The sequence below is a fragment of the Hyperolius riggenbachi genome, chromosome 1 (genome assembly GCF_040937935.1).
Source record: "Hyperolius riggenbachi isolate aHypRig1 chromosome 1, aHypRig1.pri, whole genome shotgun sequence".
Lineage (NCBI taxonomy): Eukaryota > Metazoa > Chordata > Amphibia > Anura > Hyperoliidae > Hyperolius > Hyperolius riggenbachi.
In genome coordinates, this window is record NC_090646.1 from 273,824,009 (window position 1) to 273,837,078 (window position 13,070).

The following is a 13,070-nucleotide window of genomic DNA, read 5'->3' on the forward strand; positions in this document are numbered from 1 at the left end:
ATTTAACCCTCACACACCAGGGCTGTGGGTTTGGTACAAAAATCCTCCGACTCCAACTCCTGGCTCTGCCTCCTCGGTCTATGAAAACACCGACTGAGACTACAACTCCCACTCCATGTACCCAAAATTGCTCTGACTCCTTGACTCCGACTGCACAGGCCTGCTTCTGTGTCACCTATATATAAATATGTGACCTTTAGTGGTTGAAGAGAGCAGAAGGAAATTCGTATCAGAGGAGCTCCCTACAGTTGCCAGGCCCTGGTACTGGATTACCAAAAAAATCACTATCCACTCAGTTAACGTTACATTCAAGGGGGTTGTAAGTGGGAAGACACTGTCCCTTTTATAGGGCCAAAGTAAGGACTTGATTGGGTTATCCAAAAAAAGGTGGTTTGTAAAGTTTTATGATTATTTTCAAATATTTCTATTTACAGTATTTGAAGTCTTGGGCTAGTATTACAGATAATCTGTGATTGTGCATAATCATTTTCAGAAACAGATTAATGACATCAGTGGCATTTGGAATCAGTCTCCATTGATGACACTCACGCAGGTGCACAATGTACTCGTGTTCAGCTAAGCATCATATTGCTGGTGCTGCTAATAATCACTAGACTTAAACTTTAGCCAGTCAAGACTTCCCAACTGAATTATCTTCCAAGTCACTATAGGTTGCTAAGCAGTATCGTTACATAAAACAGACAGAGGTCCACCAACTGACTGATGGCTTCTTAACAGCTATCAAATTACCCAGCATACAGGCAAGGTATTCTGGACACAAGACAATTCCTGGGCTTAAGCTGGATCTGTAGGCTGGCTGAATCTGTGGTAAGATGAGTTTTATCATAGCATCAACACTTCCGTGTAAAGAAATATGGTATGGATGCCGTATTATTTAGCAGATGGCCAGGATAGGAATTCAGCCATATACAACAAGTTATACAACAGGCAGATAAAAGGGCAACTGGGATAGAATGTTGTGTAAAGTATCCAGTGGTAGAATCCATCCAATATTAAACCAATTTTGGCTGCATAAGTTATAAAAGGAATAGTGTATATAAATGTTTAATGACCATCTGTACTACAAAATTCAGGGTTTGATAGTCACACCAAATCCTGCAAAACTGTCCCAACTGTTTCCTACCCTTACTAGGCCTGTTGGGAAATTGTGTCAAAGGTGGATAAGAGGTGTCTCTTATAAGAACCCAATAGGTTGGCCTAAGAGGTTCACTGATTGTGTCTGTGTGCCAACCTATCACAGACAGCTGGGAGGGAGGATCATGGAGAGGCAACTACAATCAGGGCCGGGCCGAGGCGAGAGAGGCTCTAGCCTCAGGGCACAGTGTAGAAGGAGGCGCACAACTCACTCAGCTATCATTCCCCTATTGTGTGTGAAGCAGAGAGAAATTAGAAAGGGGGATACATGACAGTGACGGCAAGCCAGGTAAATAGAGATTAAGGTGTAGGAGAAAGGGGGGGTGAGGGTTGGGGCCTGGGCGCCTGTTAAGGTGCCCATCCATACACCAACGCGATTTCCTGCCGATAGACAGCAGATTTGATCACTGTGATCGAATCTGCTGTGAAACTGATAACGCAAACGAGGACTGATCCACTGATTTCCACCTGAAATCGATCGATTCCGTCGATCTGCCCAGGCAGAAAATTTTGCTCAATCGGATATGGCAATGACCGAAGCAGCAATTCATCACCTTTCCGACCGGCGCTAGTCCCCGGGACCCTGCAGTCTCTCACTTCTTACACCAAGAAAAGCAGAGTTTGTACCTTGCACACAATGTTGATGGGTAACCTTAATTGCTACTGGGTCAGCTTTTCACTGTGCCTCCACGTTTAAGAACATCAAACAATTAGCAACAATAGAAGATTCCGTGGGCACCAGTTACTTTTGAGCTTGTATTTATTCCAGAAGCATTATGCAGACTCATGACAAAAAAGATGTAAGATCATAAATACATCACCCTTCCGGGGCTGCAAACAGTCACAGAGATGTTAATCTACTCGACAATTGTTCCGCGCTAACAGCGCTTTTTCTTAGACATGACTCCTTGCGGGGAGAGTCTCTCACTTCTTCCGGCGTCTTCTCTTCACTTCCTGTCCCATCCTGTGAGAAAGTGAAGTTCAAACAGTAGAAAAAGTTCAAACAGTAGAGGGCGTTCTACTGTTTGAACTGTCTGCCTGTGACAGGACGGGACAAGAATTGAAGCGAAGATGGAGTACGCTGGAAGAAATTAGACTGCGGGGACCTGGGGACTCACGGCGGCGGACAGGTAATGTATTGCGGCTGGCCAGGGGAGCAGGGGCGGGGAGCAGGCAGCAGTGTCAGTTCCACAGGTTGTGAATCGCTTTCAAATCTGTTTGCAGTGTATGGGCAGCGATTAGATCCCTCTCTGATCAGATAGGGATCTATCTGTTAGTCGATCTGGTGGCAATTGACCAGTGTATGGCCACCTTTAGCCTAATAGCAATAAGTGTGTGACAGCTGGGGTAGGAGGGATGGGGGGCGCACTTTGGTGTCTCAGCCTTGGGTGGTGGAGGACCTTGTCCCGCCCCTGACTACAATATCTACAATGCCATTAACAGTGCGGACTTACCAAGGCTGCCACATTGCTGCTCTATTGCTGAATACAGGTCTGCTAGTGTTTCATCACATGGGAATGAGGGAGAAACAATCATATACCTCCCAACAATTTAAAATAAGTAACCGGGACACAGGCCACACCTCTAACCACACCCCCAACACACACCCTAGTCCCGCCTACCATAACGTTTTTTGAAGATTTTTTTTAAATCAATATTGATACCCTTATATTTTTTTTTTATATATATATCCCTCATACACCCTGCCTGTGGGTGGGGAGGAGGGTAAGGGTGCCCGTGGGTCGGGAGGAGGGTGAGGATGGGTGCCACTGTAAATAAAAATGATTGAGGTGCCAGCCGCGGGTAAGTGGGATGCGGGCATCCCATTACTACCTCCCTCCCTCCCTTGAAATCTGCCCCCTGTGTGTCCCCCGTTAGCAGAGTGCGCAGGGCAGCGGAGCGGGCTGTCATCTTACCTGCGTCCATCCACGCGTACCGACATCTGTCTTCATCCAGCTTCCTGCTTCCTGTGACGTCACAGGAAGCAGAGTGAAGCCGGACATCGGTATGCGTGGATGGACGCAGGTAAGATGGCAGCCCGCTACGCTGCCCTGCGCACTCTGCTAACAGGGGACACACAGGGGGCAGATTTTAAGGGAGGGAGGGAGGGAGGGAGGGAGTAATGTGATGCCCACATCCCACTTACCTGCGGCTGGCGCCTCAATCATTTTTTTTTACCCTCACTGCCCACTGCTGCCCGGGACTCTTGGGGGGCTCATACCGTGATAGCGGGAGAGCCCCCCAAAATCGTGACAGTCCCGACGAAATCGGGACGGTTGGGCCCTCTGCAATCATAGTAAGTTTATTTTGGCTTTTTTTCTCATTTTAAATATACAGCAATCCTTTAAGAAAAATAACATGGAACAATACAAGCCTTTCATATCATGAGCTTTAGATTAATGTACTAAACATCCCCTACAGAGAACAAATGCTAATATCTCACCTATAATCCAGCAGCACATTAGCCTCTTTTGCCTAGATTCATCAATGGCAAAGGTCCAATTTAAGGCAATGTTTAGACTGGCATTTGGGTCATGGTTTCTTAGTGTTTGGCTAGCTAGGCAAATACCTGAGTGTAAAATCCCCATATATTTTAGTCAGAAAATTAACACCAGCATTGTAATTTTGCATTTACTTGGCTGCATGTTGCCTGCACCATCTTTTACATGTATAGGTTATAACAGGTATCTATTGAAATGCCTAATGCTGGGAATACACTTTAAGATGGCGCGATATATAATTTCCCACATGTCCGATCACCGTTCAATCAGTTTGCCGCTCAATTCGCCATTGAAGTTAATTGAAAAAAGATAAGAAAAACGAGCGGAAGATAAGAGAATCGAACGGGCAAAACGATCGGGCGCAGAATTGAGCGCCAGAATCGACCCATGTATTCCCAGCATAACACTTAAAGAGAAACTCCAAAGAAAATAATGTAATAAAGAAGTGCTTTATTTGTACAATAATTATGTATAAATGATTTAGTCAGTCAGTGTTTGCCCATTGTAAAATCTTTTAAATCCCTGATTTACATTCTGACATTTATTACATGGTGGCATTTTTACTGTTGGCAGGTGATGTAGCTGCTGCATGCTTTTTTTGGCAGTTGGAGACAGCTGTAAACAGCTATTTCCCACAATGCAACAAGGTTCACAGACAGGAAACTGCCAGGAGTACCACGGTCCTCAGAGTTTATTGATTGAGTTCAATACTAGTAGTTCAATACTGATTGAACTACAGTATGAAATTGAAGTAGTAGAAGTACCGTATATACTCGCAAGCAAGCCGAATTTTTGACCCCCCAAAAGTGGGCCAAAAGTTGGGGGTTGGCTTGCTTGCGAGTCATGGGTGGGTGGGTAGGTGCTGTCCCTCCCCGCTCCCCCCGCGGCCGCCGCTGCTATTACCTTAGGCGGCGCCGCTTCCTCTATCCCCGTCCTCCTCCGGTAACTACTAATTCACAGCAGCGCGCCCCTCGCTGCTGTGATGACGGAGGAAACCATAGAGAGCGGCCGTTACTATGGGAACCGCTCTCTATGGTTTCCTGCGTCATCACAGCAGCGAGGGGCGCGCTGCTTTGAATTAGTTACCGGAGGAGGACGGGGATAGAGGAAGCGGCGCCGCCTAAGGTAATAGCAGCGGCGGCCGCGGGGGGAGCGGGGAGGGACAGCACCTACCCACCCACCTACCCATACTGGGGCACTATGCTAGCTATATGGGGCACTATGCTAGCTATATTGGGCACTATACAAGCTATACTGGGGCACTATACTGACTATACTGGGGCACTATACAAGCTATACTGGGGCACTATACAAGCTATACTGGGGCACTATACTAGCTATAATGGGGCACTATACTAGCTATAATGGGGCACTATACTGGCTATACTGAGCACTATACTAGCTATACTGAGCACTATACTAGCTATACTGAGCACTATACTAGCTAAACTGGGGCACTTCACTAGCTATACTGAGCACTATACTGGCTATACTGAGCACTATACTGGCTATACTGAGCACTATACTGGCTATACTGAGCACTATACTAGCTAAACTGGGGCACTTCACTAGCTATACTGAGCACTATACTAGCTATACTGAGCACTATACTAGCTATACTGAGCACTATACTGAGCACTATACTAGCTATACTGAGCACTATACTAGCTATACTGGGGCATTTTACTAGCTATACTGAGCACTACCTACCTATACTGGGCACTATACTAGCTATACTGGGCACTATACTAGCTATACTGAGGCACTACCTACCCATACTGGGCACTATACTAGCTGTACTGGGACATACTGGGGGGATCACGCTGCCAGCGTTTCCTACCCCCGGCTTATATGAGGGTCAATCATTTTTTCCTGTTTTTTTGAGTAAAAGTGGGGGGGTCGGCTTACATGCGGGTCGGCTTGCTTGCGAGTATATACGGTAAATATTCTATTTCAATTGTTAGCATTTGTGCCTAAATACTGTATGCTTTATACGTCAAGGATTAACGGACAAATCATAAGTTGCATACTTTGTTTTAATGCACATATATTACCATTGCACAAGTCTTCTGGTCAGTTAAGAATATGAAAGTATTTAAAGAGAAACTCCGACCAAGAATTGAACTTTATCCCAATCAGTAGCTGATACCCCTTTTACATGAGAAATCTATTACTTTTCACAAACAGACCATCAGGGGGCACTGTATGACTGATATTATGGTGAAACCCCTCCCACAAGAAACCCCTCCCACAAGAAAAGTACTACTTTTTTTGGCAGTTTTCTGTCTGTGAACCTTGTTGCATTGTGGAAAATAGCTGTTACAGCTGTTTCAAACTGCCAAAAACCACTGGAGTTCCTCTTTAAACTTATAAACGTTTTGCTTGCTTGTTAAAAGATAGACAAACCAGTTATATATATAATCCTTCCAAGATGACCTTCTGATAAGGTAATTACAGGGCAGTAATAAGTCTGCTTTCTTTCACAGGTCTCCCTGGCTTCCTTTTGTTTACATGTGGTTCCTCAACACACATGCATAATGCAGATGTGGGTGCTGCCTGCAGTTTGCACATTTTTCCAATACTGAAAAACTAGTGGGCACCAATTTGTGTTCTGATCCACTGTAACATCAGGGGTGGGTGGGTTTTATAGTTATCCACAATTAGATTGAAGCACATCTGTTTATCCAAACTTAGATTCACAGTGAAATGGAGTAATCTGTAGCCAGTAGATTTTTACCGAGTCCTTAAAAGGAACCCGAGGTGAGAGACAAATGTAGCTTGCCATATTTGTTGTTTTTTTTAAAGAATGCACATTGGCTGGCTGGCCAAGTAATATTACTGTTTTCTCCTTTTCTTAAACAGAAACAAGCATGTTCAGATGACCTACGTATGGGCGTTCATGGAGAAATCATCTTTTAATGGTTAGATTGCCCATGCATGTTTGATAAGAATCTGCAGTCTATGCGCTGATTCTCCATAGTTACATACACTTTGGAGAGGAAGGGGAGGGCATACACAGGATGCACACTGGTTTCCCTTACAGGTCTAGTGATTACCAAGACAGGCACACTCACAGGCTCTGACTGTGTGGCTTATTTTAATGGTCAGTTTTGGATAGCACTTTTAATCAAATCTTGCTGAATATTTGCTCTCCGGGAAGTGTTGTTTGTAATATTAGCAAATCACCATCAGTCATCAAGTGATTTGAATTGGTAATCTATCTGGATTTCCCCGACCGCTTCCAAGTCATTTCAACTTACTGTTATCTGAAGAAAGAAATGATAAACAGAATGATGTGCGACGTTAATATTGAAGCCCGGTTCCAGGAATCTTCCTTGTGGTCTGCCCATTCCCCTCTCCCTCACTTTTCTATACAATAAGGGAAAAAAAAACAACTTAATTTTAACTAAATTCCGTAGCTTCTATACAAGGTCCCATAATCAGAAATGGAACGCCTGGCTTTCTCCTACATAGATGGTCCGGACTTCTTTACATAAAAGGCTATAATAGGGAACGTGAGTGGCAGCCTGGCCAAGCTGCCACCAAGTAAGCACTGTGAGAATTATGTAGAGTGAAATGGTGGCATATAACATGGCACTGCTGTATGATCTGAAAGGGGTTCTTTCGCGAAAAAAGTAGACAGTTAAAAAATGTGACAGATGACAGGTTTTGAGCCAGTCCATCTTTTTAAGGGGGATTCTCAGGGCTTTCTTTGTTTTCAACAGCATTTCCTGAACAGCAGTTTAACTGCCAAAATAGCAAGATACCAGCCGGCCTCCCTAATCACTTGCACACTATTATGTCATTTAGATTTTGCAACTGTTGTTCAGGAAATGCTGGTGAAAACAAAGAAAGCCCTGAGAATCCCCCTTAAAAAGATGGACTGGCCCAAAACCTGTCATCTGTCATATTTTTTAACTGCCTACTTTTTTTGCGAAATAACCCCTTTAAAGAAACAAAAGGTAGAGTGACCATGCCTTAGGCATCAACCAACTCACTGAATCTCAAGCTCAATAGCTTGGAACTGACCCACTGTAGGTATATAGCTATCGGGACAAAAGCAGAAGTCTACTCTAGGATGCTATAAGGAGTTAAATTGCCTGATACACACTTAATTTAATATACCATGTACATTTAGAACAAACAATTCCTAGAACACTTGAAAATACATCATGAGCTCTGGCAGTGTGTTCCCCAATGTATTTATTATACTACTAGGTCAAGTCAAAGCTTGCCTTACAGTGAATGACTTGTAGGACATTGCTCTGCATATGAACTTAAATCAAGCAGCTAAAAGTTCACATAGTCCTAAGTAATCTCCCACTGGCTGCTGGAGCTCAATTGTGGATGGAAAACAAAGACAGAGCTAAAGGAAATGTTAGCTACTACTACAGCATGTACACACTAAAGATGGCAATAAATATGCTGCTTTTGCAGTGTATCCACTATATATATATATATATATATATATATATATATATATATATATATATATATATATATATATATATATATATATATATTGCCGTGAAATGTATTCTTCCTACCATGGCATCCTATTTTCACTTAGCCCGACTTGGTTTCATCTAGCACAAATTCAGGAAAGCTCACTAAACACATTTCATAGACATGTAAGGGGAAAAACATTCCATGTGTTCGGTGATATTTCTGTCTGTCATCTTAAAACTCTGACAGAAAATGTGCTGAGCACAAGGAAAACACCTGTAAGTAATTGTGGACAAAATATGTGTGGGCCAAACCATAATTATTGTCTCAAAGGAGACTAAAGTGAGTAAATGAACAGGCGGATCCTGGAACAAATTGACTCCAAGACTTGAGATTTTGTAGGTCTTTTCAGAGTACAATTAATCTAATGTGAATCCCATATTTAATATATAATTTCTTTTTAAACCATCCACTTGATTTTAAAGATCTGCAGCCAGAAACAATCTGTCCCATCAGAATTATGGAAGCTGCAATTCCTAGCATTGTTTCAGAATGGAGAGTCCTCTGGCTGTCCAGTGACTGTGGCTGTGGAATACCAGGCTGTGTATATTGGCTTCACTTGATGCATGCCAGTCAGCTGCAGCAAGAAGAGCTAAGAAACACGAACAATAAAAATACCGCAAATAGGGGAAAGGATATGCATGCTTTCATCATTTGTATGATAACATAATATGAACAATGGGAGTACAGCTATTTCCATAAGTGACAACCATACTAATCAATGAGGAACATCACTCATGTTCTGAAGTATTAATAAAAGAAGGTCACAGCCCAAATGTCTAAAATGGAAAACAAAGCCGAGTATAGGAAAAGTACGATTATATAATAAGAAAGCCAAAAAGCCTGGAAATTAGTAAGGACATAACATTTGGTTATAGCTGGGATCAAATTAAAAGTTATTACATTTTAGTGACAACACATAGTCACTGCTATTATTAATCACAAACTGCCTCCTAATCTGTTCTTAGCTTAGCATGCTTGTAGTTGTAGTAGCACTCCGTAATATTTATGTAGCTCAGTCAGGTCGTTTGTCAAGCTGTAATGCCATATATACGTACTGAGTGAAGGGTTGACAAGTCTGCCCTTTAGTAAAGGACTCATTAATAATGACACTTCTAAGGGTGGCCACTAATGATCCAATATTTTCATCCAATCTTACCAAGTCTATGTAGTAGAAGGGTAAATTGAGTGAATATATTGAATGGATAATTTAGATAGTTCCCTTATATTAGATAGAAATGGTGAGATTGGATGAAAAAGATTGGATCATTAGTGGCCACCTTAAAGAGAATCTGTATTGTTAAAATCGCACAAAAGTAAACATACCAGTGCGTTAGGGGACATCTCCTATTCCCCTCTGTCACAATTTCGCCGCTCCCCGCCGCATTAAAAGTGGTTAAAAACAGCTTTAAAAAGTTTGTTTATAAACAAACAAAATGGCCACCAAAACAGGAAGTAGGTTGATGTACAGTATATCCACACATAGAAAATACATTCATACACAAGCAGGCTGTATACAGCCTTCCTTTTGAATCTCAAGAGATCATTTGTGTGTTTCTTTCCCCCCTGAGGGGGGAGTTCATAGCAGAACCACAACACTGAAGAACTTGGCAGCCTTCCAGACACAGGCTGACAAGTCTGACAAGGGAAAGATACATTGATTTATTACAGAGACTGTGATAGTACAAAGTGTTGCAGTAAGCCAGAACACATTAGAATAGCTTTTGGAACTTGTAGGATGATAAAAAAACAGGATGCAATTTTTGTTACGGAGTCTCTTTAAGTCTCTGACTAGAAGGGAACAATAATTGTTACATGAAATGTGCAGGCTGGACAGAGCTCTGTCACCAGCATGGCACTAGCTGGCCAAAGTTCTCCTTAATTCCTACAAACATCATCTAAAGGAAATCAATCTAAGGAAAACACATGGGGCCTGATTCACAAAGCGGTGCAAACTTTTTCGCTGACTTTTGCGCGCGCAAAGTGCTGCGATTCGAGCGATCGTGGACTTTTGCGCGCGCAATTTGCAAGTCCACGATCGCGCGAATCGCGGCACTTTGCGCGCGCAAAAGTCCGCGAAAAAGTTTGCACCGCTTTGTGAATCAGGCCAATGCTGTTGATAAAGGGAATGTCTAGAATGGGGATGTTGAGGGCATTTATCTAAACACTTAGAGCTACAGATTGCCCAGCAAGCTCATAGTGAACCAGAACTCCTCGGAGTGTGTAAAAGGGCTAAAGAGGACCAAAAAGCAGGGCTGCTCATCTGGATTCCGGATATCCGGGTAACCCGGATATCCGAACTTTTTAGGCCTATCCGACCGGATCCAGATTCCAGATAGCTGGGCCCAAATCCGGATAGCTATCTGCGGATAGTTGGGCGCATAATCCGGATATCCGCGGATATCTGCGGGTATCCGGATCCGAAATACTGTAACTAAGGTGATGACGTCCTGGAGCCAATCAGAGGGCTCCCAGCAGAAGCCCTAGCAACCAATCACCGAGGGGAACCCTGGCTGGCACCACCTGACCTCATTGAGCCAATCAGAGGCATCCCAGCCTAAGCCCTGGCACCCAATCACAGAAAGGAACACTGGCCAGCCCCCCTGTATAATAAGGAGGGCTGTCATGATGAGACAGATCGTCCTAGCTTGCTGAATGCACACTGAGAGACATGTTCCAGTGCTGGTGCCCTACAAAGGGCTGTACACAGTTATAAACCTAAAGCTGTTCATTGATTAACCCCTTCACTACTATCACTACTCTATACTTAAATCGTTAATTAGCTTGATTGATGTATCATAGTGTGAAAGTTAGAGTGTGTGCTGCAGTGCTGCTGGGCCAAGGGCTGTATACAGTGATAAGCTGTTCAGTGATTAACCCCTTCACTATCACTACACTATAGTTAAATTGTTCATTAGCTTGATTGATGTCATAGTGTGACATTTAGAGTGTGTGCTGCAGTGCTGCTGCAGCTGCTATGTGTCTGTGTGTGTTCTGTGCACAAACCAGGCCAGCTGCTGCCTGCCACGTGCAAACATGTGCAAAGTGCCACATGCAAAGTGCCAAGTGCAAAGTGCCAAGTGCAAAGTGCCACGTGCAAACACGTGCAAAGTGCCAAGTGCAAAGTGCCAAGTGCAAACACGTGCAAAGTGCCAAGTGCCACGTGCAAAGTGCCACATGCAAACACGTGCAAAGTGCCACGTGCAAAGTGCCACGTGCAAAGTGCCACATGCAAAGTGCCAAGTGCAAAGTGCCAAGTGCAAAGTGCCAAGTGCAAACACATGCAAAGTGCCACGTGCAAAGTGGCACATGCAAACACGTGCAAAGTGGCACGTGCAAAGTGGCACGTGCAAAGTGGCACGTGCAAAGTGGCATGTGCAAAGTGCCACGTGCAAAGTGCCACGTGCAAAGTGCCACGTGCAAACCGTGCAAAGTGCCACGTGCAAACCGTGCAAAGTGCCACGTGCAAAGTGCCAAGTGCCACGTGCAAAGTGTAAAGTGCCACGTGCAAAGTGTAAAGTGCCAAGTGCAAAGTGCCACATGCAAAGTGCCAAGTGCCACGTGCAAACACATGCAAAGTGCAAAGTGCCACGTGCAAACACGTGCAAAGTGCCACGTGCAAAGTGCCAAGTGCCACGTGCAAAGTGCCAAGTGCAAGTGGCACTTTGCACGTGTTTGCACTTGGCACTTTGCATGTGGTACTTTGCACTTGGCACGTGGCACTTTGCACGTGGCACTTTGCACGTGTTTGCACGTGGCACTTTGCACGTGGCACTTTGCACGTGGCACTTTGCACATGGCACTTTGCACGTGTTTGCACGTGGCACTTCACACTTGGCACTTTGCACGTGTTTGCATGTGGCACTTTGCACTTGGCACTTTGCACATGGCACTTTGCACGTGTTTGCATGTGGCACTTTGTACGTGGCACTTTGCACGTGGCACTTTGCACACAATGTGGGCTGCACGACCGCTGTCTGGAACCTAGGCATGATGTTAATTGACAGCCATTTTTTTTGGGGGGGGGGGGATTTTAAGTCCCCACATCATCAATTAGTGTTCCCCTTTGCAAAATAATTATGTTACATGCCTCATTTACCCTTAAAAACGTTTTTAAAGCAATTTAAAGGGCACTTCTGGTTTTTCTATCCAGATATCCGAATCCGGCCGGATATCCCGGATACTGGAGTCGGATATCCGATTCGGATCTGGATTGGAAAATTTTGAACTTGGCTATCCGACCCGGATCGGATACCTGGGTATCTGGATCCAAATTAGTTCCAGATAGTGAAAAATGGTATCCGAGCACCACTGCCAAAAAGCCCTCTAAGGGCCTGAGCCCACTGACGCAGTTGTATCCACTTTTGTCCTCTTTTCAGCATCTCTAACATTGATGTATAACTGAAAAGCGGATACAACTGCACCAGTGGGCTCAGGCCCTTACTAAGATGCTATGCAAAATAGAAGTTTGCATTCTTAAAACAGAAGGTATTTGCAATTATTCAGGTTATAAAGCCCGCCACATTAATCCATGGCATGATAATCCTCTGCCTCTAATACATTTAGTCATTAGCCCTGGACAAGCATGCAGACTAGATGTTTGACTGAAGTCTGTGAGGCAGAGCCGGGACAAGGTCCTCCAGCACCCAAGGCTGAGACACCAAAGTGCGCCCCTCCATCCCTCCCACCCCAGCCGTACCACACTGATTGCTATTAGACTAAGAGGCGCCACAGGGCCCACAACCTCCCCAACACCTTAATATCTAGTCATCTGGCTTGCAGTCACTGCCATGTATCCCCTTTTCTTATTTATTTCTGCTTCATACACAATTAGGAATGACAGCTGAATGAATTCTGCGCCCCCTCCTACACTGCGCCCTGAGGCTGGAGCCTCTCCAGCCTATGCCT

The 13,070-nt window shown here is 44.3% G+C and overlaps 1 protein-coding gene and 1 long non-coding RNA gene across 4 annotated transcripts in view; one reads left to right on the top strand and one right to left on the bottom strand.

Moving 5' to 3' along the window:
- Nucleotides 1-13,070, bottom strand: part of RBPMS (RNA binding protein, mRNA processing factor) — a 296,410-nt gene that overhangs the window by 140,728 nt on the left and 142,612 nt on the right. The gene's annotated exons all lie outside the window — the stretch shown is intronic.
- The window catches only part of LOC137506477 (uncharacterized), a 41,657-nt gene continuing 29,317 nt past the window's right edge, over nucleotides 731-13,070 (top strand). The window contains exons 1-2 of the long non-coding RNA XR_011020459.1: nucleotides 731-828; nucleotides 6,519-6,577. This is a non-coding gene — a long non-coding RNA (uncharacterized lncRNA). The remainder of the gene's footprint in view (nucleotides 829-6,518; nucleotides 6,578-13,070) is intronic.